Source organism: Loxodonta africana, chromosome 16 (assembly GCF_030014295.1).
Source record: "Loxodonta africana isolate mLoxAfr1 chromosome 16, mLoxAfr1.hap2, whole genome shotgun sequence".
NCBI lineage: Eukaryota > Metazoa > Chordata > Mammalia > Proboscidea > Elephantidae > Loxodonta > Loxodonta africana.
The window spans coordinates 11,566,711-11,594,457 of NC_087357.1; the positions used below are offsets into that span (position 1 = coordinate 11,566,711).

The 27,747-nt window shown below is 50.3% G+C and overlaps 1 protein-coding gene across 6 annotated transcripts in view; it reads left to right on the plus strand.

The window, feature by feature from the left end:
• Positions 1-2,341: 2,341 nt before the first annotated feature.
• The window catches only part of CHST15 (carbohydrate sulfotransferase 15), a 96,516-nt gene continuing 71,110 nt past the window's right edge, over positions 2,342-27,747 (plus strand). For 2 of the 6 annotated variants that reach the window (XM_064269214.1, XM_003419668.4), the window contains exon 1: positions 2,342-3,093. The gene's annotated coding sequence lies outside the window, so the exon portion shown is untranslated. The other 4 variants (XM_064269216.1, XM_023559803.2, XM_064269215.1 and 1 more) reach the window with 4 other exon arrangements.

The window sequence follows — 27,747 nt, forward strand, 5'->3', positions numbered from 1 at the left end:
AGAGGTACAGTATCCGTATCAGTCAGCTCCTGCCACAACAGAGCTGTGTGACAAAACTCCAGCACTGAGAGGCTGACAAGAAGAAGCGTTTTTTTTCTTGCTCCTGCATCTGCAGGTTAGCCAACGCAGCTCTGAGTCCAACTGTAGGTGGGGTGACTTGGCGTCAGGCTGCGTGTTGAGCACCAGTCTGCTCTGTGTGTGCGCATTCTGGAGCCTCACCAGAAGAGGCAGCGGCTACTCTGGGCACACTCTTCTTATGGTGAACTGCCAGAACACTAGAGAAAGCCCAGCCCTGAAAGTACATTGTAGGCATCTGACCCAGTTTCCCTTCCCTAATATCCCACTGTCCAAAGTAAGACACATGGCCAAGTTCAAAGTCAAAGGGTGGGGAAGTATAACCACACACCATGAGACTGTGACATGGGTGTAGCTGTGTAAAACCACCACAGGAGAAAGAAGAACTTAGGTCAATAATTCAGTCTACTACTGGTAGGTACTCTTGTAAGCCCCACACTGAAGTACAGAGAGAAGTGACTTGCCCAGGGTCACTCAGGTAGTAAGTGGCAGAAGGCGGATTTGAACCAAGGTAATCTAACTCCAGAGTAATGGAGGGCTAAGAGTGCATGCAAGGAACCTGGCAGTGGCGGTGGGTAAGCACTTGGCTGTGAATCAAAAGGTTGGTAGTTTGAATCCACTAGCTGCTCCGTGAGAGAAAAATGTGGCAGTCGGCTTCCGTAGAAAACCTGTGGGGCAGTTCTAGTCTGCCCTGTAGGGTTGTTAAGAGTCGGAATCCACTCAGTGGCAATGGGTTGGGTTAAGAGTGCACACAAGCAGTTCTTGGGTGGTGCAAATGGTTATGTGCTCCACGATTAGCCAAAAGGTTGGCGGTTTGAACTCACCCAGGGGCACCGGGAGACAGGCTTGGTGATCTGCTTCTGAGAGATCACAGCCTTGAAAACCCTATGGAGCACAGTTCTACTCTGACACACGTAGGGTTGCCATGAGTTGACTGCAACTAACAACAACAGCAGTAAGAGCGCACAAACAGGGAGGGTTATTTGTTTTCTTAAATTTTCTCATTTTTTCCACCCGTTAGTTGCCAATTCCATGAAGGCATCAGCCTCTCTCATGGTTACACGTCCATCTGTCCATCTGCCCATCCATTCACACACACTCCGTATTTGAGGGCTCTCTCGACTCTCCAGAAGAACAGGCCCAAGTGCAACTCTAAGACAATTTTTTGAAATTAATATTGAGGGGGAAAATATCTTCTTCCTGTTAATCTTAGGCACGTGTGTAAATACATTTGGAAAATCCCTGATGGAATAGATATCAAAGCAGCTCCGTGGTTTTACTTAAAAACAATTTGCTCAATGTCAGCTGTGACTTCTGACACCTGAACTTGAAAGTGATCTAGGTGGGCCTCTGGCCATCTCCATAAGCAAGTCATGTGTTTACTTGGAAGAAGGAAAGGAAAGACTGCGGTATGTGTGGCAGTGGAATAACGCTCCATGCACCCGTACAGGAGGGGGATTTCCTTTTTGGTATTTCCACAGAAGCTTCCCTGTGTTTGTTTAAACCTTTGCACACTCTGGTTTGACAGCTGCCTGGCCCAGGGCCTTCTCTGCAGACGCCCGTACAACCAAGCCTCTTTAATAGCACCCTGTGCTGTGTCCCCCGATGCAATTACTTGGGTAGACAGTATAAACCTTACTGAAAGGCAGGCTTTTCTTGGGAGCTAATAAATAATGCCCCAAAGCCACAATGTATGTAAGACCTTGAAAAATGGCATCATCATCTATTGGGAATTGTGAACCCCTGCAAAAAGCCGCTCATTGTATGTTCAGAAAAAGGTTTTTGTTTAAAAAAATAATAAAGAGTGAAATTACCCACTGGAGTCTATATGGAAAAAAGCAATCTAGTCTGAGAGTCTAAGGCTGGTCTCTTCTGCATTAATCTTCCCTTTTGTAGGTTTTATGTAAGAGGTATTATTTGCAGGAAAACAAGGCAGGGTTTTGAACAACGCGTCTCTCATCCAGTTTTCCCATCTGCAGCTGGAATCCTCTGATTGTGACCTCGGCATTAGTTGCCATGGATGCAGAGAAGTTTATGACCCCAGGGCAGGTTGTGCCTTCAGGGAGGTGAGATGAAGCCTCAAGCAATAAAGAACACGGTCTCAGGATAAGAGGAAAGGTAATGGCGCTGCCAGGAATCCCCTTCATACACGTCTGCCAGCACCCTGCGGTTTAGAAGTGCCCTCAGCTCCACTTCTGGTTGCTTCGAGGAAGAGGGTGCTGGACCCGCCCACGGGGATTTGGGCAGGCACAAGACTGCCGACCTAACGCAAAGATACTTGTCTGTCTCTTGGACCTCAGTTTCCTGACAGGCTAGGCTTGGGGCTCCAAGCGCCCCTTGAGCCCAGTCTTTCGAAGGGTCTCCTCTGGAACTGATGGCATCTTCAACCCAGAGCTCCGGGAATGTTCCATTGGTGCCGCTTCCTTGTCCTGGGTTCCCAGGTGTTTCTCTGGAGCAGCCGCCTCGCGGGACTCTGCAGCAGGCGGTCGCGCTGAGGTCCCGCCTAGCCTCCCTCCAGCAGAAGCGAGGAACATCCAGGGCCGAAGAGCCACGACCAGCCTTGGCGGGATGCAAAAATACAAGAGGGCGCCGAACCCACCAGCGCCGTGGCCCTGAATACCAATGTATGGGCTGGCTCCAGACCGCCAAGTTCCTTCAAAATGTCTCCTCCAGACTTGGGGGTTTCGGTTTGCATTTTATTCAGAATCAGCGCATCACCCAGACCTTGTTTACTCGGAAGGGCAGGGGGCGGGGACCCAACCCCCAGCTCGGCGCACTCGCCCTGATCACACATTCCAGACCCGAGCCGCTGCGTGTCAGCGCGACCTGGGGCGGGGGAGGGCTTTCTTCGGGGTGTTGCGTTTGCCATCTGCACGTCACTGCCAAACTTTTCCTCCCTGCGCTCGCTCGGGGAGTCAGGTTGACGCGTCCTAGATGCGGGGCTCGCGGAGCGGGCTGGGCGCGCTCCCGCGGAGTCGGAGCCGCAAAGGCTCCCTGGCTGGACTCGGCTTCTCAGGTGTAAGTTGGGTGCTAGGAGCAGGGTGGAGGTGGGGGCGAGGAGCGGCGGCGGGGGTCTAGCTCGGGCTCCCCGCCCGCGGCAGGTTCGGACCAGGCTGCGCCGGCGGCAGCTGGGCTGGGCGTAGGGAGTCGGGCCGGCGGAGGCTGCGCGCAGCCTCACTCCCCGCGGCTCCCCCGGCGCGGTGGCGGCGGCGGCGGCGGCCCAGGCAGACAATGAACTTGCGAGCACGCCGAGCAGAGGCAGGTTTGGGCCCCGCACCCCGCATCCTTCGGCCCGATCTCCTCGAGGCCACCAGCGTGGAGTGTCCCCCGCCGCCGATGGTGGTTGCGCTCCCGGCCCTGCGCGCCGGGAACCCCGCGGTAAGGGCTGCCGGGTGGCGACGCCGGGGCTCGCACGCCCGCTCCCCAGCCTGGGAGAATGCGGTCGGAGCCCGGGACCGGGCAAGGGGGGCGCTGCAGACAGCGGGAGGCCGGCGACAGCGCACGCCTCTGGGCTAGCTCAGGCCGGCTGTCGGGCGGAACGGCCCAGCAGTCGGAATCCAGACGCCCCGCGCTGCCCTGCTCCTGGAGCTGAAGGCGGAGGAGGGACCGACAGACAGACAGACAGGCGCTTTCCCGGTGTGCGCGCGCGTTAGGGGGAGGGGACGGGAATCCCTCCAGCCGCGCGCTCCGGTCCTGGCGCACTTCGGCGAAGTTTCCAGGCGCGGCCCGGGGCAGGTTGGTGGGCATCCGCCGTCCGCTCCCCCCGCCCCGGCTCCGAAACTCGGCTACAGCACAGCGCCGCTTGGGGCAGGGAGGCGGGGGTCCCTGGCGCCGACGTCTGCGTTACCAGGTTTCCGGAGGAGGACCGCGGGGCGGGCGGGGCAGAGCCGGGGCGCGGCCGGCCGGGCGGCCTGAACTTTTGCTCCCGCCCCCTCCTCCTGCGCCCGACCCTTCTCGCGCCGGTCGCTCTCGGGCAGCGGCGGGACTCGGAGGTGCCCGTGCCTCCCGGCGCTGCGGCGTCCCCAGCGGTTTCCCCGGCAGCCTGGCCGCGGCGAGCCGAGCGAGCAGGTCAGAGCTGGGCGGCTGGGGCGGGAGCGCATCGCCCCGCGCGGGGGCGATGGTGGCATGTTGACGGCGCGCGAGTCTGTGGGCTGTGGTTGTCGATGGGGAAGACACTAGAGTGTGAGAGCGGTTGTGGTTCACGGGACGGAGGTGTCGGGGCTCAGGGAGCCTGGCCTTTGGGGAATGAATGAAGCTCTGGCAGAGCCTTCCGACTCTCGGGGCGAAGCGATCTGGCGGCGCGCTCGTGTGCGTTTGTGTATAGGATCCGGAGCGCTGGGGTCTGGGCGCGGCTGCCTCGCCGCCCCGTCGCTTCCTGGGCCCGCATCGGCCGCCCGCCCTGCGCCCGGGGTCGACCAGAGCGGCCGGTGTAGTTGCGGAAGGCTGGTACTCGGTTGCCGGCTGCTGGCGGCTGGCTGGGAGTCCGCGCCTGGCGTTGGGAGGTTTGCGAAGGAGGTGCCGAGGCTGGGAGCTCAGGACTGGCTCCTCGGGCCTCCTTCCCGCGTTCCCGGGCCGGTGCGGGGCCGCGGTGACCGATGGTGGCTCCTGAGCGGCTCTTTCGCCGTCGTTCACATTGGGTAAGTTAATGGCGTTGAGTTTTCAGGAATGAAGTTGTGGCTTCCGGAAGCCTCAGGACTCCCCGCGAAGGACCGTGAGTGCCCTTCAGTGAGGCTGAGCAGAGGGCTGGCTTCCTCGCAGTGCCCTGGCCGCTTTTTATCAGCTGATTCCTGAGTGCTTCTGGAAGAGGCGCTGGGGTAGGGCACTGAAGGGTTCCTGGAGGAAACTGAGGCCTAGAGGTGTGCCCGAAGTTCTCAGAACTCTCACACCAGCCTGCTTCCTCCACCCCCAGCTTTCCTACCCTCCCAAAGTTGCAAAATCAGGCAGCTGCGCATTCCAGAACATGGCATTTATCAATATTATAAACTGTATGTTCAGTCAGGACCTCTTCATTGATAAATGCATATGAAACTCACTGCTGTCAAGTCAATTCTGACTCATAGCAACCCTATAGGGAGAGTAGAACTGCCCCATAGGGTTTCCAATTTTTTTTGTTTTTTTAATCTGTACACAGTTTTTTGTTCTTTTTTTTTTTTTTTTTAATATTTTCACAAGCAGACTGCTACATCTTTCTCTGGCAGAGCAGCTGGTGGGTTGGAAGAGATCTTTTAGTTAGCATTTTGGTTAGGAGCTGAGCGCCTTATCCACTGCGTCTCCCAAAAAAAACCAAACCATTGCCATCCATCCGATTCCGGCTCATAGTGACCCTATAGGACAGAGTAGAACCGCCCCACAGAGTTTCCAAGGAATGTCTGGTGGATACCAAAAAAACCCTAAATACTCACCGATCATATGTAACTGTGTTCAAAATAGCATGGGGGTAAAAATGCCTTTTAATTCGGTAGTTTTTACCAAATAACTTTCCTCCCCAATACTCCTGGAAGGTTGATAGAAGATGCACTTCTCTCCACCCCCTGGATGGGGAAACTGAGTCAGGAAGAGAAGCAGCTTGCTATGGTCTCTCCCCACCAGGCCACAGGTGATGGGAAGTGGAGCTGCAACCTGGTCTGCCTGTCGAGGTCCCCTAACCCAGGAGAGCCCATTCAGGGCCTCTGCAGCAAAGTCAGTAGGCGTGTGTGCCTGCGCTCTCTCGGGCATTGCCTGGTGGTGGTGAGTGTGTTGTGGGTGAAGTGTACAGGGTTAATTCACCCAGGATACCGTGTGTGGGCGGGGAAGCAATCGTGGAGACAGCCGGTCACAAATGTTCCTTGGTTTTCCTTGGTGCCTGAAACACTGCCCTGGCCGGGTACCCCAGCACTGTAGTTGTGGCTGCCACCCCGAGGGCGACTGTTTCTGCACCATTCTCGTCCCTTTTTGTTAATGCCCGTGGCCCGAAGGACAGGCGTCAGAAGAGGTGTTTGGTTTTCCACACTCCTGCAAGAGAGAAGATTAATCTCTGTTGTAAGAAGAGGCAGTTTTGCAGGAAAGGTTGGGAAGCTACGCCGTTTATTTGGCGTCTCAAGAGAAAGAGCAGAGAAGAAAGGCCACGGTAACTAGCTGGGCGACAGGAGCCCCCGGCCTTTGAACCTGCACTAGAGGAAGCTTTAGATTAGTGCTGCGAGGTTTTGGTTTTGCTGGGAAGGTGCCGCATGAGCATGAAGGGGAAGTTGGGTGAAGAGGGAGACCCAGGACTTTCATTGAACCCGTGAGCACGTGCCCCATCGAAAGGGGGCAGCCTTGGGCCAGTTGTGGAAGGTTTCAATTTTCAAGAGAGTTCTCAAGCTTGATATTTAGATGTGAACTCCAAGTCTAGAAACAGTAGAGGTTGGGGCAGAGTGCACCTTCAGGAGTCGGAAGCTGACATCTAGCTTCGGGTTTACATAGTGTGAAGTGTATCCTACCTGTGGAGAGAGGTGACACGCCTGATAGGACACAGGGGATTGCTCTCCACGACACTGCCGAGGGACCAAGAATTCGCAGGAGTCCTCTTGCCCGTGACCACGTGCCGGTGCCAGGCTCCTTCCCAGGCTTGTGTTATCATTTATTCATTCAGCAGCCATCTCATGAATTCTTATCATGTGGAAAGTGAGACTTTTCGTGAAACTCTACATATAATCTCATCTACCCGATGGACACGGGAGCCTGCTGGGGGTCAGGCACCACTGAGTCTCTGGGGATGATGACACCGTGGGGATAAGACACGGTCCCAGCCCTTGTGGGACTTGGGTTCCAATGGGGAGCAGACACGATGCCTCCATCAGACACATCGGTGAACTGTCTGCTGCCTGAAGTGCTAGGAAGGACTATATGACAAGGAGAGGGGCTGGAGGGGGCAGTTCTGGGGGAAGCAGTGAGGACATGTGGCAATTGAGGCTTAGAGCAGTTAAGTGACTTGCCCAAGGTCACACAGCTGGTAAGTGAATCATCAGCCCAGATCTCCCATCTCCAGCTCCTGAGCTGAGGCCTGGTGGAAATTCCCAGCTGAATGGACACTCTTCGTGGATGGCAGCTCAAGCTATTCCTGACCCTGGCATCCCAGACCCTCGCCCTCTTCCCTGTGCCTCAGGAGGCCTGGGATTGCAGAGATGCCATTTGGATCCCATTTATAGGGGAGGGGAGTTTTTTGAACTCTAAAAGCAGAAGCTTTGTTTGTAGCTGTTCTGGGAGTGTCATTTATCTGAGAATTCGGGCAGTGGACTTCTTTAATGTAGCATGTGATTTAGAAGTGACTCCCTCGCTGGTGAGAGTAACGGAACCTGCCTTCCCTGCTGGCCTGTAAGTTGGGTTGCTCTGGTGTGATACTGACTTGCTTCAAGGGTAACTTTGTGCCTGCGTTGCAAGTGGAAATGATTGAATTCTCACTTAGCGTCGGGTATTGGGAGACTGAGTGTTTTGACGTGCGCGAGGTATTTCTTGTCCTCGAGTATTAGGGCCCGACTTCTTCTTTATTGAAGTGGCTTCTTCTTTAAAATAAAGCCCTGGGAAAAATGGTCTTTGTGAGACCTATATTTTCACAGTATTAAAGGAAATATCGAGGTGGTTGTTGTCTAGGTGGCATGGCCAGTCTCCTTGTTGTGTGCCATTGAGTCAGCCCCCAACTCATGGCGCCCCCATGTGTGACAGAATAGAACTGCTCCCTAGGGTTTTCATCTTTATGGAAGCAGATTCCAGGCCTTTCTACTGTAGCACTGCTGGGTCGGTTTGAACCGTCAGCCTTTTGGTTGGTAGGCAGGAGTAAACCGTTTGTGCTACCCAGGGGCCTGTGTCCAGTCTAGATGTCCAGAGGAAAGTCAAGGTTTTTTGTTGATTTGGGCCGATATGGATAGAGCCCTGGTGGCCTAGTGGTTAAGAGCTTGGCTGCCAGCCCGAAGTTGGTCGGGAGTTCGAATCTACCAGCTGCTCCTTAGAAACCCTGTGGGTCAGTTCTGCTCTGTCTTACAGGGTAGCTATGAGTCGGGATTGACTCGATGGCCACGGGTTTGGGTTTGGTTTTGGGCCAACAGTGAATTTTTTTTTTTTTTTTTTGAAGTATAAAGTTGGGGAGCAGGACAGTTGATGATGACATATGCCATCTGCTGGGCCCCTGCTGGTTCCCTCTGGTCCTGGGCATGGAGGCTATTGGAGAGAACATAGACTGGGCTTTCAGCCACCAGGTACAGGAGAGGGGTCTAGGAACAGCAGTGGAGGAAGGAGGGGCAGGGGAGGTGGGCGAGTCGCTGTTGCAGAGGGTGCAGAAGGGGAAGGTGAGCTCCGTGAGTCAGCAAATGGTTGAGTTCGGCGGGGCGGGGCCGGGGCGGGGAGGAGGTGCAAATGGGAAGACGGTTTTGTCTCTGCTGGTTTCAGGAGGATTGTGGTGGTGGTGGGCAGCACCTGTTTACCCCAGAGCAGCTGTGGGCAGTATGTCTACATCCCCCAGGTGCAGGCCTCAGGCCAGGTGCCAGGGGCAGGCAGGGACCCAGTGCTCAGCACCCAGCGCAGTCCCAGGATTAGTGGGCGTGTCAGTTGCGTGACGCTGCTGACAGTGCCTTCCTTTGGGGCCACGGGCAAGTGCGGCAGGAGCCTGGCAGCGACTTTGAGACTGGAGTGGTCGGGGGCAGTCTCACCTTCTGCCTGAGAGCTGGCATCCTATACATGAGATAAGACCAACCAGGGGCTTGGAACAGTGCCCAGCATACAGTAAGTGCTCAGTAAGCATTGGTTCTTGTGGTTTTCTTTAGCTCCAGTGCTCACAGCCAGGGCTGGGGGATGTCTCTGAGCTCCCTGAGATTGCGTGTAGAATTGTACACATCTGTGTTTATTTCTTGGGGCGAGAGGGAGTTCACAGCTTCCAGCGTATTCTACCTCAGAGGGCTTCTCTGACCCTCCATAGGGCCAGGAGCCTTGGGTTCTAGCTAGGTGTCCTTAGGCAGGTTGCTTCACCTCTCTGGGTCTCTGTTTCCCCATCTGTGCAAGAAGCGGGGTGGGAAAACAGCTGCCTCAGAGACCCTCCCAGCTGACCTTGGGCGGGGGGTGTGTGGGTCAGCTCAGCTCTGCTTCTGTTTGATGCATTTAAGCAGATTGAGGCAGCCCTGGCTGCAGAGGTGCTGGTGTAGCTCGCTTTGAATGTCACGCTCTGAGCCCTGTCTGCTGGGGCAGGCGCTCCCTGACACCTATTTTACATTTTTACAACTAGCCCCAGCTCAGGCCTTGTGCATCTCTGAGGAAAGTGGAGCTGGCAGATCCTCAGAAGTAGAGGGTGTCATTATAATGGAAACTTGGACTCTTTCCAGAATTGTGTTTGCACTGAAAATACTGAAACAGGCTGCCCAGTCGCTCAGGTGCTCAGAAGGTACCCCAGCACTGGCAAATAAGACACAGGCCGGGCACAGTTCGCCCCCCACCACCCCGCAATATGCTGGTACCCGGCAGTTTAACATTTTGTCTGGAAATGGTATATGTGCCGCGGATCCATTTGGCCGCCTGTGCTCAGAGGGACAGTGGTGTGGCTTCCGAGGGTAAGGACACACCAAGAGAGCTGTCCCAGGTCTCAGGGGAGGTTCTGCCCTGCTCGACTGTCCTTCAGGAGCAGCCTCTAGAGACCGGGCCAGATGCCTTTCTTTACATGAGGTCGAAAAGTGGATTTCCAGCTGAAAGCCAGGAGAAAGTGCAAGATTGTCACCCCTGTGGAAGGGGCGCTGTGCAGCCTTGCCTGCCCCCTTATGACACCTGTTTCGTGGCTCACACTGATGTGCAGAACTCAGTGGTCATCTTCACATTTCCAATCAGGCAAGCGTTTGGCCCCCACCATGCAGACGTTCTTTTAGTCCCGTGTTTTGGATTCTAGAGGTTCCCGGAAAGGCAGTGTGGGGATAAGGGTGAACTTGGGTACCACTCTGTTGTCAGCTGCCATCGACGTGGCCTCAACTCCTGATGACCCCTGAACAATGAACCAAATACTGCCCAGTGCCACGTCATCCCCATGATCGGCTGCACATCGAACTGTTGTGATCCATAGCATTTTCACTGACTGATTTTTGGAAGGAGATCACCAGGTCTTTCCTCCTAGTCTACCTTAGTCTGGAAGCTCTGCTGAAACCTGTTCAGCATCAAAGCAAAATGCAGGCCTCCGCTGACAGATGGGTGGTGGCTCCGCGTGATGTGCATTGGCTGGGAACTGAACCTGGGTCTCCCACATGGAAGATGAGAATTTTATCCTTGGACTACCAATGACTCATGTCCCCACAATGACCTGAGATCAAATCTCTGCTGTACTTTTGCATTCCTTTACCATGACCTTGGGCAAGTCTCTAATCCCCTTTTCTTCATCTATCAAATGGGGTTGATAATCTCTACCTTGTAGGCTGGTTAGAGTATTAGAAATGGTATAATTTAGGGTTTGGGGAGCTCGCCAAATTGAACACTTCTTACCTGGCCAGGTTCTGAAGCCATGGAGAGATAGACGAGGAGAAAGACAGATAGTGATCAAAACCTGAAGCTGACATTGGAGAATGTGCTGGAAGCCTCGGACAAGTGAGCTTCTTAATCCCGTGCTGAGAATTAAACAACCAGGCCAAGCAACCCACCCCGTCACAGCCACCATCTTCCAGGGCAGCTCCTTGTCCTCACGGGTAGCGAGCAGGGTGAAGCATGTACTCCGTGGGGAAGGGCAGGGCCAGGCAACACAGCTAGGCCCCTCTTCCAGACTCTGCAGGGTGAGTAGGGTGGTGTAGACACCCTAGGAACATCATGTAGGTGATACTTCTCTGGGGGTATTGGGAGGAGCCCTGACAGCGGCAGGTAAAGTGCTGAGCTGATGCCTGCGCGCGGTAGAGGCTGGGTAATGGCATTGATGAGGTTTGCAGTCAATAAGGGTGGAAGGGGCCGATGTTAGGAACTGAGGCCATGCCAGCCACGTGCTGTTATCAGCTGTAGAAGATAATCTGGCTTTAAACGGAAGAAGAAAGGGCGATTAGCCAAATTGAGACCATGATTAGCTGAGGGCCTCATGGCCTGCGTGGTAACTTGAACATACTTCATACAGAGTGGAAGTGCTGGCTGACTCTTAGCCTGGACTTGGGGGACCTTTCCCACCTCCTCCTCCTGGGTCCTCCATACGGCCTGCACTTCTGCCAGACTGGGCCCTGCCCTTCCAGAAGGAGGCCCCTGACCGGGGGGCCTGGCCTTGGCTGTACTCAGTCCCCTGGGCTCTGGGGAGGGAAAGCCTCCCTGTGTCCCTGTGTCTGTCCTTATCCTTCGTCTCCTCATTCCACTGCCACCACCTGCAGGAATCCTTTGCCTCTCATCTGCCGTCTGTCCCACGTGCCGCCTACCTGTTACGCTTGAGTCGACTGAGACTGATGGCGGCTCCATGTGTGCACACAGAGTAGGACTATACCATAGGGTTTTCATGACTGTGACCTTTCAGAAGCAGATCACCTTTCTTTCACGGCACCTCTGGGTGAGTACCAGCCACCAGCCTTTCAATTAATAGTCAAGCGCTTCACCGTTTGTGCCCCCCAAGGGCTCTCAAACCCCCTGCCCCCAACGAAGTGTTACCTTCCTTCTCTGACCGCCCACAGTTCCACCCTATTGTAATTCTCAACCTTGAACTCATTCCAGGTGATAGCACCGCATTCCCCCGTTTCCAGGGTGCAGTCTGCTGGCCCCAACCTGGTGAAATTCTCCGGGGTGAGGGGGCCTCTGGGGCTCAAGACACTTTCACACAGCTGTGCCCACACATAGTTGCGAGGGACTGCCATGTGTCGAATTTATGCATCACTTAGAAATTGTTCTTTCAAAAGCTTGTTTCTCTTGGAGAAAGGGCTGCTGGGTGTGCACCCAGAAAACCAAAAAGAGTCTTAAATTTGGCAGCATAGTCCAGGAGAGTTAACATTTATCACTAAATTTCCAAAGAAGTCAAGACCTCAATAACCTTGGGTTTCCTGGCTTTAGGTTTAAAAGGTAGCAGCCACACTTCTTTGTGGCTTTAGAGTCTTCAGTATGGATTACACCTCAACATAAAGAAAACAAAAGTCCTCGTAGCTAGACTGATAAGCAACATCGTGATAAATGGAGAAAAGATTGAAGTTGTCAAGGATTTCATTTTACTTGGCTCCACAATCGATGCCCATGGAAGCAGCAGTCAAGAAATCGAATGATGTAGTGCACTGAGCAAATCTGCTGTAAAAGACCTCTTTAAAGTGTTAAAAAGCAAACATGTCACTTTGAGGACTAAGGTGCACCTGACCCAAGCTAGACAATCAATAAGGAAGACTGAAGATAAATTGATGCCTTTGAATTATGGTGTCGGCAAATAATATTGAATATACCGTGGCCTGCCAGAAGAACAAACAAGTCTGTCTTGGAAGAAATACAGCCAGAGTGCTCCTTGGAACGGAGGATGGTGAGACATCATTTCACAGACTTTGGACATGATACCAGAAGAGACCAGTCCCTGGAGAAGGACATCGTGCTTGGTAAAGTAGACGGTCAGCAAAAAAGGGGAAGACCCTCAATGAGATAGATTGACACAGTGGCTGCAGTAGTGGGCTCAAACATAGCAACGATTGTGAGAATGCCACAAGGCAGAGCAGTGTTTTATTCTGTTGTACATAGGGTCACTATGAATTGGAACCGACTCAATGGCACCTAACAACAACAATAACAGCAGAGTCTTGGGGACAAGTGTTATGGGAATTTTTTTGGTATTTCAGGAGTATAAGCAGGCGCCATCTACTCAGGCAAGAAATATGGGGACTGTTGGAGTTTCTTAGAGCCCGTATAAATAGCTTATCTTTACGTTCCATGAGCTTTTGTTTGGAATGTAAATATTTGCATTAAAAAGCCAAAGTATGTCCTGGCTTGTATTTATAGGGGCCATAATTTCCAAACCAGAAATCAGACTGTTGGTCTACAGAGGATTTCTTTTCTCACGTCTGTGAACCTTTTTACATAAAGAATCCTCCAAATATACATGCAGGAAGCCATTCTTGCTTCGTGTCCGCAGTGGATTGCCAGGGTTACAGAAAGTCGGGGTTGCCCTGGGCAGTTGGGATCGAGGGGGTGGTTGTCCTTTCCAACATGCTCTTCTGGTCATCTGCCTGTTAAGTTGCTGCAGTGCCGGGGATAGGAGTGAGGGGGCGTTGTGGCTAAGATCCCCATGGGATCTCTTGTGCCTGGCTCGTCTGTCTTCAGTATCATGGATGTCCATACTGGGATTTGACCCCAGCCGGCTGGTCTCTGTGTCATGGAACCAGATGCTAGATTTCTGAGTTGCTGTTGCTTTAGGAGGAGCCCTGGTGGTGCAGTGGTTAAGAGCTCGGCTACTAACCAAAGATCAGCAGTTCGAATCCACCAGCCACTCTTTGGAAACCCTGTGGGGGCAGTTCTGCTCTGTCCTATAAGGTCGCTATGAGTCAGAATCAACTCATTGGCAACGGGTTTTAGTTGCTTTAGGAAGATGTTGAGAAGAGCAGGTTTTGGTGTCCTTTCTGGGGTCCGATGGAGGGAGCAGAGGCTTCTCCTGCCTGGTTCAAGGTTGAGCTGCGAGGGCCTCTGTGTGATATCCTCCTCCACCAGATTCTTGGGGGCAGTGTGCCTTTCTTATTTGTCTTTGAAGAACAGATTTGCCCAACTCTTGCTGGAGGCAGAATATTATCACAGCTCTGGTGTCCGCCCTGCCCCGCTAGGGAGAGGTTTGGGCTGGGATTGGAGGTTGGACAGCAGTCAGAGCTGGCAGGGCCTCTGCCTCAGACATTAGGGGGGATTTGTTCTTAAGCCTCAGTGGAAATCCTCTGGGCCAGCGTCTCAACAAAAGGAGAAGGCCAGGGATGCAGAAGCCAGCTGACCAGCTGGAGATGGCTAGCCTGGGCTCCTCCCCATCCCGGTAGCCTCCTGAAATCGCAGGATGAAGGCCAGTGAGAGGGGGCAAGGAGGGTCCTGGCAGCAGACACCTCAGGGCCCCAAGCCCCCAGCTCTGACACCTTGGGTGGCTGGTGCCAAAGCCCATCCTTGTCCCTGCATCCCTGCCAGCCCAGGGCTCCTTCTCTAGGCCAGGGACAACTCTTCCATCCCACTGAGCACAGGGACTCTGCATCTTTCCTTCCCCATCTCCATCTTGCAGTGGGCCTGGGGTCCTGGCTGTGGGAGTCAGGCATCCTTCAGCTTGAGAGCCTTCCCTTCATTTGGGTCCCAGGGCGCTGAGCCCCACACAGAACAGGAAGCAAAGGAAGGAGGTGGCCCAGGATGAGAAGTGGAGGGCCTGGGCTCCAGCCCCCATTCTGCCCCTCATGTGTCCCCCTGTGTCCCGCTCCTTGATCCTTCCTTGGACTTATCAGTGAACATATCTTCTTGGAAAATCACTGTATGGGTGTAGCAACGCTGAGCCCTCAGGAAGGACCATCTTCTTGTGTGGTCTCAGTGTTCTCCAACCGTGGGAAACTCGCTATTACTTTTCCCGTGGCCGTCTTTAAGCTGACCCCCACCCCAGCCTCTTTTGCAGCATTTAAGAAAGATGACGTTTCACAGAGAGGCCCCATCCAATGCCACACCATGCCAGGAGTCTGAGAGCATAATTTCGAAAGAGGAAAATAGCTGCTTTTAGGCCATCCTGAACTTCCCTAAGAAAGTTCTCAGTACGAATGAATGAATGAGGGATGAAGGGACGCTCCGATTAACGAGCCCAGTATCAGCCTGACCTGTTTTGTCCTCCTGACTTTGAGAAGCTATTTATACCCCCTCTAGAGCAGCGTCTGTGAGAAATTAGACTGGAATGATGTAAGAAGGAGAAGGGGAGCTTAGCTTGGCCTTGTCGTCGGAAATCTCTTAGCTGATAGCTGAAATCTCGTATGCATTGTACCTAATTTGGCTCAGAGAAATAAAAATGATGTGTTAAAAAGCAGATGAAGCTTTGATAGGAAATAAATTTCCTTCGGGTTGTTAAAACAGAGACAAATCAATAGAAAAATACAGGCCTGCCCACTTTTGAATCAGCAGGTTTTTGGTGTCTGGAAGTGGGGAGAAGCTTTGCCTTGGAACATCACCTGGTACCTTTGGACCTTTGTGAAGCTGCGGAACTGTCCAGGGCTGTATTTTATGAGGTGGCTTTACTTCCAAAGATAAGATTCATTTTCTTTCTTTCTTTTTTTTTTTTCAACATGTTCTTGCCCCGACCCCATAGAAGAGTTGATTCGCAGATGGGGTCCTGATCCTCCTCTGGGTGATGTTGGCTGAAAGGCAGGGTTATTTGAATTTTAGACCTGGAAGGGCCGGCAGGTAAACAGTATGGCTCCATTTTATAGATGGGGAAACTGAGGCACAGAGAGGCCACACAGAGTCAGGACTGAACCCAGGTTTTGGGAGTGACAATCCAGTTCCTCCCAGGATCTTCCCTGAACTCTTAGTAAACCCCCCAGATCCCCTTCTTAGCTAGCGCTGGGGCGAGTGGGAAAGGCTAGTTGGGTGAACAGATGGAGACCACCATGCTGGATCCCACTGTCTTAACCCCCTTTGACCTGACAGAGGGCCCCAAGAACATCTCATCCTCCACCAGCTGCCCAGTAAGATGGCGGCTTGTGGCACCAGTGCCTCCTAGTTCATTTTCCCCTGCAGCAATGGGAGCCTGACTCGCTTATCCAGGGAGTAATTAAATTAGGAACCAATTCAGAGAATGAAATTTGATCTGATCTGGCCAAGCCCATAAACAAGGGGCTGTGACTGTGACTCCAGGATGCATTAGGAAGTTATTGTTTTAGAGAATTATGCTGGGCTAGAGCACTGAGAGAAATCTGCAGGGCGGCCTGGGAGATGGTCCGCAGCGGTAGGCTTGTGTGGTCTGGGGTGCTGTGGCCCCCCAACAGGCCTTTCAAGCTTGTTTCCAGGTTGCATTTGGATTCTGATTACGTAGACGCAAGTGTTTGTGGCTGGAGTGTTCTCTATGCTTATGGAAGTTCCTCCTGGATTAAGATCCTCCTGGATACGGGTCATGTTGTCGTTGACGTCAGAATGTACCTTTACAGTTGTAAGGAGGCAGCTTTGAAGGAAACTCGGTGGCTCTGAGCCAGGGGCCGCAGCAGAACCCCGTGGAGCCTTTTGAAAGACATGGATATATTCCCATTATACGTCAGTTCTGTTGAATCGGGGTTGCTGGGGGTGGGCCTTGGACATCTGTGTGCGTGTGTGTGTGCGTGCGCGCATGGGTACACACGTTTTAAGGTGTTTAGCGAAGAACCACTGATGGGACTTAACAGTGATTGTCATTATCCTGAAGGAAAGTTTCCAGTTCGTCCACGGCAAAGGTGAGGGATTATTGTCCCCATGAGCTAAGGATCGAGCCTCTTCTGTCCTCTCTCTGTGTTAGGATGTAGACCGTGACTCTCTTTGGGTTTCATGGCGAGACTCTCTGGATGTAACTAACATACGTCTTCATCACTGTGCAGAAACTGGGGTTTTCCCTTTCTCATGAATGGCCTCACTACTCATCCCTCTGTGGCTCAGGCCAGAGACCCAGCAGTCTCCTTTGACACTTGGCTGGTCAGTGCAGGAGCTGCCACCTTTGTGTCTCTGCCACTGGAAGTTTATCCTATTAGGTCAGGAAGTGTGTCTTATTCAAGGTTGTATCCCAGGGCTAGTCCATGGGGAAGAAGGATTGGATGGATGGACGGACGGAGGGACGGACGAGCAGACGTGTGGATGGATGGATGGACAGACAGATGGATGAACGAACAGATGGATGGTTAGACATATGGGCAGATGGATGGATGGATGGATGAAAGGAAGGCAGGTAAGAGTGGACAAGAATACTTACTGTACACTTAGTCCCATAGTTTAGGGATAGCAAGGGTCTTACAGATTGTCTGGTTCGTTTTCCAATCCTGGTCACCCCGCCTTTTATAGCTGGGGAAACTGAGACCTGCAGAGGCAGAGTGACTTGTACCTGATCATTCACCTTCATTAATAAAAAAAACACTTGGGAACCTGACCCTTCAACTTCTCCAACTCTTTTGGCTCAGGCTCTGCACCTCTCCTTGAGAGTCACCCTCTGGGGAATAATCCAGAACTATTTTTTTTGAGGGCCTGCTATGTGCCAGACTTTGTCCTAGGAGCTGGGTGTCCAGTAGTGAACAGGACAGACAAGTCTCTGCACTCATGGAGCACATATTCTAGAGGATTCTGCCTGACAGCAGACACGTTCACAAGCCCCAGAGAATAGAGAGTAATAAGGGCCTTGCCAAGAACTGAAACTGGGCAGTGTGATGGAGGGTGACCAGAGAAGCCCTTCTCAGGAGGTGACATCTAAGCTGACCCTCGAATGACAAGGCACTGCCGCCTGAGGGTTGGGAGAGGGCATCCCAGGCAGAGGAGACAGCAAGTGCAAAGACCCCCAAGGAGGGAGGGAGTCAGCTTGTGGGATGGACCCAGTTAGACTCTGCAAAGCAGTCGGGGGACTTAGCGGATTGCACACTTGGGTTGGTGCTGAATCTTTTTGGTTCTACATCCTCCGAAGCATCATTTGCGGCACCCCTCTTCTCATTTTCCTGTCTCAGGGTGAAGAATACTTCTTGTCTGATGCTGACTTCCTTACAGCTGCTGCTGAATTTCAGAAAACAGCAAGAAAAGAAAAAGCCCAGCCTCCTTTTCCTCTCACTTAGAATTTGGCTTGGGAGAACAAGTTATTTTTATGTAAACACGTGCTTGAAGGGGGAAGTCTGGGGGTGGGCAACGGAAACCACACTAATAAAAACAAGACCGGAATAGTGCTGTGAAATCTTAGAGGTGAGCACAGGGCTGTTAACTCCAATTCGGTGACAATTCCCAGCAGCCTGGAAGACGGGGACTGTTTGGAGAGGGATTGTTGTTAGCGGCTGTCAGGTTGACTCCAACTTAATGGTGAACTTACGTACAACAGGATGCAATGCTGCCCAGTTCTGCATCGCCCTCACGATTGCAGGCATGTTTGAGTTCATCACTGCAGCTGTTCTGCTGAACCGTCCCTCCAGGAGTCTCCCTCACCCTTACTGGCTGTCCACTTCACCAAACATGATGCCCACCTCTAGCGATCGATCCTCCTGATGAAATGTCCAAAGCAAGCGAGCCAGACAGTGTTCTGCTGTGATCCATAAGGTTTTCACTGGCTAATTTTAATTTTCGAAAGTAGATCGCCAGGCCTTTCTTCCTAGTCTGTCTTTAGCCTGGAAGCTCTGCTGACACCCATCTACCATGTGTGACCCTGCTGGTATTTGAAATACTGGTGGCCTAGCTTTCAACATCACAGCAACACACGAGCCACCAAAAAGTATGACAAGCTGACAGATAGGTGGTGGGGAGAGGGACTAAGGGACAGCAAACGCCTCTACCAGTTTGGCCTCTTCCTTGAGCATTGCTTTCCTGCCCCAGCCTTGACCAAGACCCTCCTTCAGGACTTGACTTCCTCTTGAGCCTTCTCAGGTAGAGGCTGCTCTTTCTACTCTGGACAGGAGGAGGGGTTGCCATCTTCCCCCCTCCCCACTGTGGCCTCCAGATATTTCTCTCCCATCCTCTATAGGAATCTCAGCTCCTCGAGGGCCCAGCCATTCACTGTCCCTCCTTCTCCTTCCCTTTGCTGAAGTCATCACCCCAGCTCCTAGGTAGTGGAGCCCAGGTTGCTTCCCACCCCAGAACCTGCCTCACCTAGGTAGCCATGGCCTCCATGGGAACGGCCCTTTCAGGCCTCGGGCTTCCTAGGCCCTCCACCTCCTCACTCCTTCTGGATACCTTGGACCGTGTCCACACCTGGACTGCTCCATACAGCAAGTAGTCAGTCCATGTTCATGATGTGCTAGTGACATGTCCTGGAAACCACTCCCAAAACACCAGCTGGTTGACCCTCCACACAGTGGGGCAGCAACAGACTGTTTCTATCAATTATTTTCATAAACTTTACATCTCTCTCTGGTTTTCCCTTGACACCCTGTCTTAGTTATCTAGTGCTGCTGTAACAGAAATATCACAAGTGGATGGCTTTAACAAACAGAAGAAGTTCATGTCTTCACAGAAAAGTAGGCTAAAAGTCCAAATTCAGGCCGTCAGCTCTATGAGGTCCCCCCTCTCTGCTCACTTCCCTTTCCTTTTGTCTCTTGTAAGATAAAAGGTGGTGCAGGCCACACCCCAGAGAAACTCCCTTTACATTGGATCAGGGATGTCCCTTAGTAAGGGTGTTACAATCCCACCCTAACCCTCTTTAACATAAAATTACAATCACAGAACTGAGGACAACCACACAATACTGCGGATCATGGCTCAGCCAGATGAACACACATTTTTTGAGGGGGACATGATTCAATCCATGACACACTGGTGAGAGTGTAACATTGCAGAGTTGTCAGAATAAACATCAGTTGTTGTAGCAATAATGCACATCTCCGTTTTATCGTTGTGAAAAGTTCCTTTTTAAACTCTAGACAAAGCGTTCATCTCTTTGTATTTCAGTAAATGGAGAGATGAAAGGGAAACATTTTTTTTCCTGAATTGTTTGATTTAAAATCATTCCAGATGTTCTTTCAGCATGTCTTCCCAAGTCCACGTGAGGCCACACCATGTGGACACTGGCCATGGAGACGTCGTGATGACTGATGGAAAGGCCCCTTGATCCATTGGCACCTCCTAGATGCTCCTTGGAAACCCTGGTGGTGTAGTGGTTAAGCACTACAGCTGCTAACCAAAAGGTCAGCAGTTCGAATCCACCAGGGCTCCTTGGAAACCCCCTGGGGCAGTTCTACTCTGTCCTGTAAGGTCGCTATGAGTCGGAATCAACTCGACGGCAACAGATGCTCTTCATAATTTTTGGGGGGGGTTTCTTTTTTTTTATCGTGCTTTAAGTGAAATTTTACAAATCAGGTCAGTCTCTCATACAAAGATTTAAATACACCTTGCTATACACTCCTAATTGCTCTTCCTCTGATGAGATAGCACAGTACTTCCCTCCCCTCTCTCTCCTCGTGCACACTGGGGTGGCTTCTGGACACCTCTGCCCTCTCATCTCCCCTCTCGACAGGAGATGCCAACATAGTCTCGTGTGTCGTCTTGATTCAAGAAGCTTGTTCTTCACCAGTCTCATTTTCCATCCCCTATTTTAGTCCTATCCCTGTCTGAAGAGTTGGCTTTGGGAATGGTTCCTGCCCTGGGGTAACAAGGTCTGGGGTCCATGGCCTCTGGGGTTCTTCCAGTCCCAGTCTGACCATTAAGTCTGGTCTTTTTACCAGGATTCGGGGTCTGCATCCCACTGCTCTCCTGCTCCCTCAGGGTTTCTCCGTTGAGTTCCCTGTCAGGGCAGTCATCGGTTGTGGCCAGGTACCATCTAGCTCTTCTGGTCTCAGGCTGATGTAGTCTCTGGTTTACGTGGTCCTTTTTGTCTCTTAGGCTCATAATTATTTTGTGCCTTTGATGTTCTTCATTCTTCCTTGTTTCAGGTGGGTTGAGACTCATCGATGAGTCTTAGATGGCCGCTTGTTAGCGTTTAAGACTGCAGACACCACTCACCAAAGTGGAATGCAGAATGTTTTCTTGATAGATTTTCTTATGCCAATTGACTTAGATGTCCCCTGAAACCGTGGTCCTCAAACCCCTGCCGCTGCTATGCTGGCCTTTGAAGTGTTCAGTTTTTTAAGCAAACTTCTTAGTTTTTGGATGGGTCCATTTTTGTTGACCTCTCCTTTATTGTGTATCGTCTTTACCTTCACCTAAAATGAAACTTATCTACTATCTAATAGGTGAATACCCTTCTCCCTCCCTCCCACCCTCTCATAACCATCAAAGAATATTTTCTTCTCTGCTTAAACTGTTTCTCCAGTTCTTGTAATAATGGTCTTATACGATATTTGTCCTTTTGCACTTGACCAATTTCACTTAGCATGATGCCTTCCAGATTCCTCCATGTTATGAAAGGTTTCACGGATTCAACATTGTTCTTTATCAGCGTGTAGTATTCCATTGAATGATATACCATAGTTTATCCATTCATCCGTTGATGGGCACCTTGGTTGCTTCCATGTTTTTGCTGTTGTAAACAGTGCTGCAGTAAACATGGGTGTGCATATATCTGTTCGTGTAAAGGTTCTTATTTCTCTAGGATGTAGTCCAAGGAGTGGGATTGCTGGATCGTATGGTAATTCTATTTCTAGCTTTTTTAAGGAAGCACCAAATCAATTTCCAAAGTGGTCATACCATTTTACATTCCCACCAGCAGTGTGTAAGTGTTCTAATCTCTCCACAACCCCTCCAACATTTATTATTTTGTGTTTTTTGAATTAATGACAGCCTTGTTGGACTGAGATGGAATCTCACTGTAGTTTTAATTTGCATTTCTCTAATGGCTAATGATCGAGAACATTTCCTCATGTATCTGTTAGCCACCTGAATGTCTTCTTTAGTGAAGTGCCTGTTCATATCCTTTGCCCATTTTTTAATTGGGTTATTTGTCTTTTTGTGGTTGAGTTTTTGCAATATCATGTAGATTTTAGAGATCAGGCGCTGGTCAGAGATGTCATAGCTCAAGACTTTTTCCCAGTCTGTAGGTAGCCTTTTTACTCTTTTGGTGAAGTCTTTGGATGAGCACAAGTGTTTGATTTTTAGGAGCTCCCAGTTATCTAGTTTTTCTTCTGCATTCTTAATAATGTTTTGTGTACTGTTTATGCCATGTATTAGAGCTCCTAACGTTGTCCCTATTTTTTCTTCCATGATCTTTATCGTTTTAGACTTTATGTTTAGGTCTTTGATCCATTTTGAGTTAGTTTTTGTGCACGGAGTGAGGTGTGGGTCTTGTTTCATTTTTTTTTGCAGATGGATATCCAGTTATGCCAGCACCATTTGTTAAAAAGATTATCTTTTCCCCAAGTAACTGACACTAGGCCTTTGTCAAATATCAGCTGCTCATATGTGGATGCATTTATGTCTGGATTCTCAATTCTTTTCCATTGGTCAATGTGTCTGTTGTACCAGTACCAGGCTGTTTTGACTACTGTGGCTGTATAATATGTTCTAAAATCAGATTGTGTGTGAGGCCTCCCACTTTGCTCTTCTTTTTCAGTAATGCTTTACTTATCCAGGGCTTCTTTCCCTTCCATATGAAGTTGGTGATTTGTTTTTCCGTCTCATTAAAAGATGTCGTTGGAATTTGGATCGGAGTTGCATTGTATACATAGATGGCTTTTGGTAGAATAGACATTTTTACAATCCTCATAATTTTTAAAACTTTTTATTTTGAGATAATTTTAGACTCACAAGAAGTTACAAAAGTAGTTCACAGTTCCTGTGTACCCTTCACCCAGATTCCCACAGTGATAATGTCTTACATAGCCTTAGACTCTTATCAAAGCCAGGAAATCAGTGCTGGTACAATACCATTAACTAAGCTGCCGACCTTTTCTGCTCTCTTCTGATTTTATTAAACCTGAGGCTCCACAGCAGTTTGGAAGCATTCTAGGATTTCATAAACTTCAGCATTGTCTTTTTCTTTAAGATTATTTTTGGATCCCTTCCAATTGGCCATCAATTAGGTCAACAAATACCTGAAGACGGGTTCCACGTGTTCTCGAGATGCATTGTGGGTACATCACCCCTGGTGTGTGCAAACGGATGACCTTCTATTCAGATCTGAGGGAGAAATTCCCAGAGATATGTGATTGTGAAAAGCAGTTTGATGTGATAGAACATAGGGCTGGGAATTGGGACACTCGAGTTCTGATAGTAGTAACCAGCATTTATTGAGCACTTAGTGTGTGTTAGGCTTTATCTGCATCACTTCATTTCATGCTCTTAGCAGCCTCTGAGGTTGTTGTTGTTAGGTGCTGTGGAGTCAATTCAGATGCATAGTGACCCCATGTGATGGAGTAGAACCACCCTTTAGGGTTTTGTTGGCTATAATCTTTATGGAAGCAGGTCTTTCTCCTGTGGGGCTGCTGGGTGGGTTTGAACTGCCAGCCTTTTGGTTAGCAGCCAAGCACTTAACCATTGGTGCCGTTGGGGCGCGTTAGACACAGTTAATATCCCCATTTTATAGATGTGAAAACTGAGGCCAGGGTGGTTTACCCTGCCCAAGTTCATGCAACCCATGAGAGGTAGAGTCGAGACTTGAACACAGGCAATCTGACTTTATAGGTTAGTTGCTCAACTTAACCACTGTGCCACCAGGGCTCCTTCTCCTTGGTACAGACTTACAGATATCTGGACCCAGCTCTCAGTGACTGCTGTGTGACCTGGGGCTGCCCACATGACCTCTCTGAGCCTCTGTTTCCTCCCCTGTAATGCGAGGGGCTTAGGTTAGACGATCTGTCAGGTCCCCTCCATTTATGAGTCCAGTTGTTCGGCAGGTGGAACAGTTCCACCAGTTGAGGTAGAAGTACCCAGAGATCCGAGAGAACATTCTGCCCTGTCCCTGGTAGGTGCTTTTAAGGTCGGGAGGATTTCTGCTGTCTAACAGGTTTGATGGGAGCCCCAGTTTCAAATGAATTATGCTCTGGTGTCTTTTAATTAAACTGTCAACACACGGATTTCCTAAAACCTTGGCATGTTGTGCCCGAACCCCCCGTTCAGCTCTGGAGTCAAGCGACGCTCGTAGTAACTGGGGAGCTGTGAGAGGCTGCTCACGCTCAGTCTCATGGGCAACATTCATTGTGAGAAACCACCAGAATGCCTTGTGAGGGCATTATCTTCATAGACTTAATTGATTTTGCTTTCCCCACAAATGAAGGTTAAAATTAAGCTTGTTTGTAAACGGTGTTTAAACTGCACAGTCTTGGGGACGGTTGTGAAAACTAACAGAGCAATCCCTCATTGGAGAGCTTAATTTCTTTTAGGTGGTGGATTGTGTAGCTCACTCATTGCAGGTAAAGATTTTCCTGTTGACGGAAGCTGAAGGGGCGTAAGCTGCAGGTCATAAATTTTGCGCAAGAGGTCCTCTTGAGTGTGTGTGAGATGGCCTAGACTGGGGGGCCTAGACGGGGGCGGAAGGTGTGCTCACAGTAGCCTGATAAATTAAAGGGCCCGTATTTTTTCAGTATTCAGGCTGAGTTATGTTAGAGATCAGAGCAATGATCAACAGGGTCAAGGAAGCTGCCTTTGCCAGCCTCACTCTTGAAATAGAATGGAAGATTCTGATTCTGAGATGCTCCTGCAAAGGTCTTAAAACCGTGATGAACACTTTCAAGGAACCCTTTCAAGACCTGTGGGACATACGGTATCCCACACCCTTTTTATGCCTCTGGAGTTCTTTGGGAAGGGAGTAGCCCAGAGATTTTAATGCTTTACCTCATTTATCCTCAGGTGGGAGCCTTTTCATATGGGTGAAACTCCAGAACCCTGAGTGGGAGCCTCATTTTTGTGTAGATTGAACATTGTCTTAGGTGATGGTTTCTGGATGTGTGAATTTTCTAGACTTCTGACAGGTTGCCTTTATTTCTGAGAGAGAAGCCTCCTCACTGTGTTTCCCAGTTACTGTGTTCTCGTGAGAATGTATTTATCGTGAGAATAGCTCTTGCCAGTCTTCATTCAGTCGTAGTGGCCATTTTCTCCTTGATGCCATTCATTGCTTTCAGGTATTACTGGCTCCCTTCTTTTCTAGCTTCTGAGCTATAAATAAATAATAACTTTCCAATCAGGAATAATGCACTGCAGTGGTACTTTTCAGAGATTGAACTCCTAAATGATTCTTACCCTGCATTCAACTTAGGGCCCAGTCATTGGTTCCACATGTAGCAGTTCTGCGGAATTCCAGGGCAGCTGTTTCTGCTTCTTAGCTGTTAGTACTGCTTTTGTCATAATGAAGAATACACAGCAGTGGTAATTTTCCTGAGATTCAAATTCCTTCAGTTTTATTTATTTTGCTTTTAAGTACAGCTTTTGAAGTAATGTAGAATGCCATTGTAGTGGTAATTTTCCTGAGATTGAAAAAAAAAATTCCTTGGCTTTATTTATTTGGGCTGTAAGTATTGCTTTGCAGTAAGGAAGAACGCCTTGTACCGTGTTTTGAAAAGTTTCATGAAAAATAACAAAAAGGCTAAGAAGGAGACTGGAATAAAGTGTATGTGAACTCTTTGCCAGGTGCCTTCATGTTTTACAAATTTTCAGGAAATTAAAACAAAACAAAAAAACCCTGATTTTATCATTGACTCATATCGGCAGGATTTCTGTTGTCCAGAGGCCACTGTGATGACTGTGCTTCCTGTTAATGGATATCAGAATCCATAACCCAGAAAAAAACTCTGAATTGGTCCTTTAGCCAGCATGCCTTCATTAGTGAAAACACAGTATCAACAAAAAATTCACTGGAGAAAATTATTGGGTCTCAAAAGGGTTATTCAACCCGAGGCGTAATGCCATTCTTAAGTGACTAGTTTATTATTTAGCTGTAACATATATGAAGAATAAGAAGAGCTCGCTGGATGTGATCTCTCTCTCCTTTTTAATCCTAACTATATAAACTTGCCACCACCTGTCTGCCTGTTTGTCACACTGTGGTGGCTTGTGTCTTGCTGTGATGCTGGAGGCTAGGCCACCAGTATTTCAAATACCAGACGGACTAGGAAGAAAGGCCTGGCAATCTACTTCTGAAAATTAGCCAGTGGAAACCTATGGATTGCAATGGAATATTGTCCAGTAGAGAGCTGGAAGATGAGCCCCCTAGGCTGTAAGGCACTCAGAATACTACAGCGGCCCCAGTGGTAGGCTCGAGCATACCAGTGATGGTGAAGATGATGCAGGACGGGATGAGGTTTTATTCTGTTGTATGTGGGTTGGCCATGAGTTGGAGCCAACTGGCCAGTGACAAACAACAATATAACCATTTAGGTTTCTCCAGAACCAGCTACATAAATTGCAGGGCTGAGTACAACATGAAAATGTGGGCCCCTTGTTAAAAAATTATTAAGAACATCAAGCGGGGCATAAAAAAAAAAAATTTGCGGGGGAGGCCTAGCAGAGCATTAAACCAAGGGCAGGGCCTTGGTAACCACCCAGGTCACACATCCATGGGGCTGACCCTTGGTGGTCTCGTATGATATGCAGCCTAGACAGACTCTGTTTATTGCAGCCATGTGAGTAGAGGGCTGTTAAGCACCTTGCGGGCAGGGGCTGCAGCCAGGTGACCTTGGTGCCCTCTGAGGGGTTGGTAGGGTGCCTGCCCAGGCACACACTTAGGAAATATTTGCTGAGCTGAATTGACTCATGGAACAGTTGTCGTGTTTGGCTGGTGGATTTCATGTGGCTTTCTTAAATCCCATGCTGCCACTGCCACCAGCTGCTGTGGAGTTGATTCCAACTCATGGCGCCCCCATGTGTTGCAGAGCAGGATTGTGCTCCATTGAGTTTTCAAGGGCTGTGATCTTTTGAAAATCGATCACTAGGCCTTTCTCCTGAGGCGCCCAGGGTGGACTGGAACCACTAACCTTTCAGTTAGTAGCTGAGCACTTAACCTGTGTGCCACCCAGGAACTCTGCACATCAGGAATCTGGAAAAATCCACCTCTGGGCTCTTCAGAATGGTCAGGGACAAGGACCAGAATTCTCTAATAGAACCGACTGTTCTGACAGTCCGGCTTTGTGAAGAAGGGAAAACCTGAATACACAGTCCTGCTAGATTGTGTGTGTGTGTGTGTAAACCTCAAGTCCAGGTAATTTTTCACTGCAGGAATATACAAGGCTGACAAAGTGTGACCACCCAGTACCCCTCAATGGTTAACGTATGTTTCTCTTTGTGGCTTTGTGACTTGGTCCCTAGAAGGACCTGCTCTTGGCTTTTCATCTCTGGTACCTTCCACGAGATAGATTGACACAGTGGTTGCAGTAATAAGCTCAAGTACAACAGCGATGGTGAGGGTGGCGCAGGATCAGGCAGTGTTTCGTTCTATTGTACTTAGGGTTGCGATGCATTGGAACCGACTGATGGCATCTAACAACAACACCTTCTGCTTGGGTTCTGCCCCTTCCTGCTCAGTGTGGTGCCCTGCAGAGAGCCCCAGCCTCCAGGGGTAGCCGCAGGGTCCCCTCGTTTCCCGATCATGGAGGAAGCCAGCTGGCAGACTCAGGCACAGCCCATCTTGGCAAGGACATGAGATCCGGTGCACAGGGTGTCCCTCCTTGGAGCAGCAGGCCACAGGGCCTGGAAGGACCTCCTCCTCCGTTGTGTTGAGTCTTTGTTCTCTCCCAGGGAGGTGAGCTGAGACTTGCAGGATCCCAGTGGCACCCTTACTCTGTTAGAAGCCAGTGGAGAAGCGGAGGTAGCTGCCAGGGCTGGTTGCCAGACGGGGGAGCTTCCAGCGAAGGAGAGCCGGGCTTCTCCAGGATTTTGATTGGAATGGGGATCTTGAATGAGGATTGAAGTTATTTGTACTGCGGAAGGAGGGCTTGAGAGGGATAGACACTTTGCTCAGGACGGATCAGCAGAGCTGCCCAAGTCAGCCCTCTGTAGAGTGGGTCTTGCAGGAGTCACTTTGTGCTGCCACAGGATTTTCCCCCATTTGTCCCCAGTGTATACAGAGGTCACCGGGAGACGTGCATGTGGAGGATGGGCCTGAGTGGGGAGGTGACACCGAGAAAGAATGAAAGAAAACCATCTTTTGTGCCTCCTGCCCAGGCAGGAATCCGGCGGTTCTGGATGGCCACTGCTCTT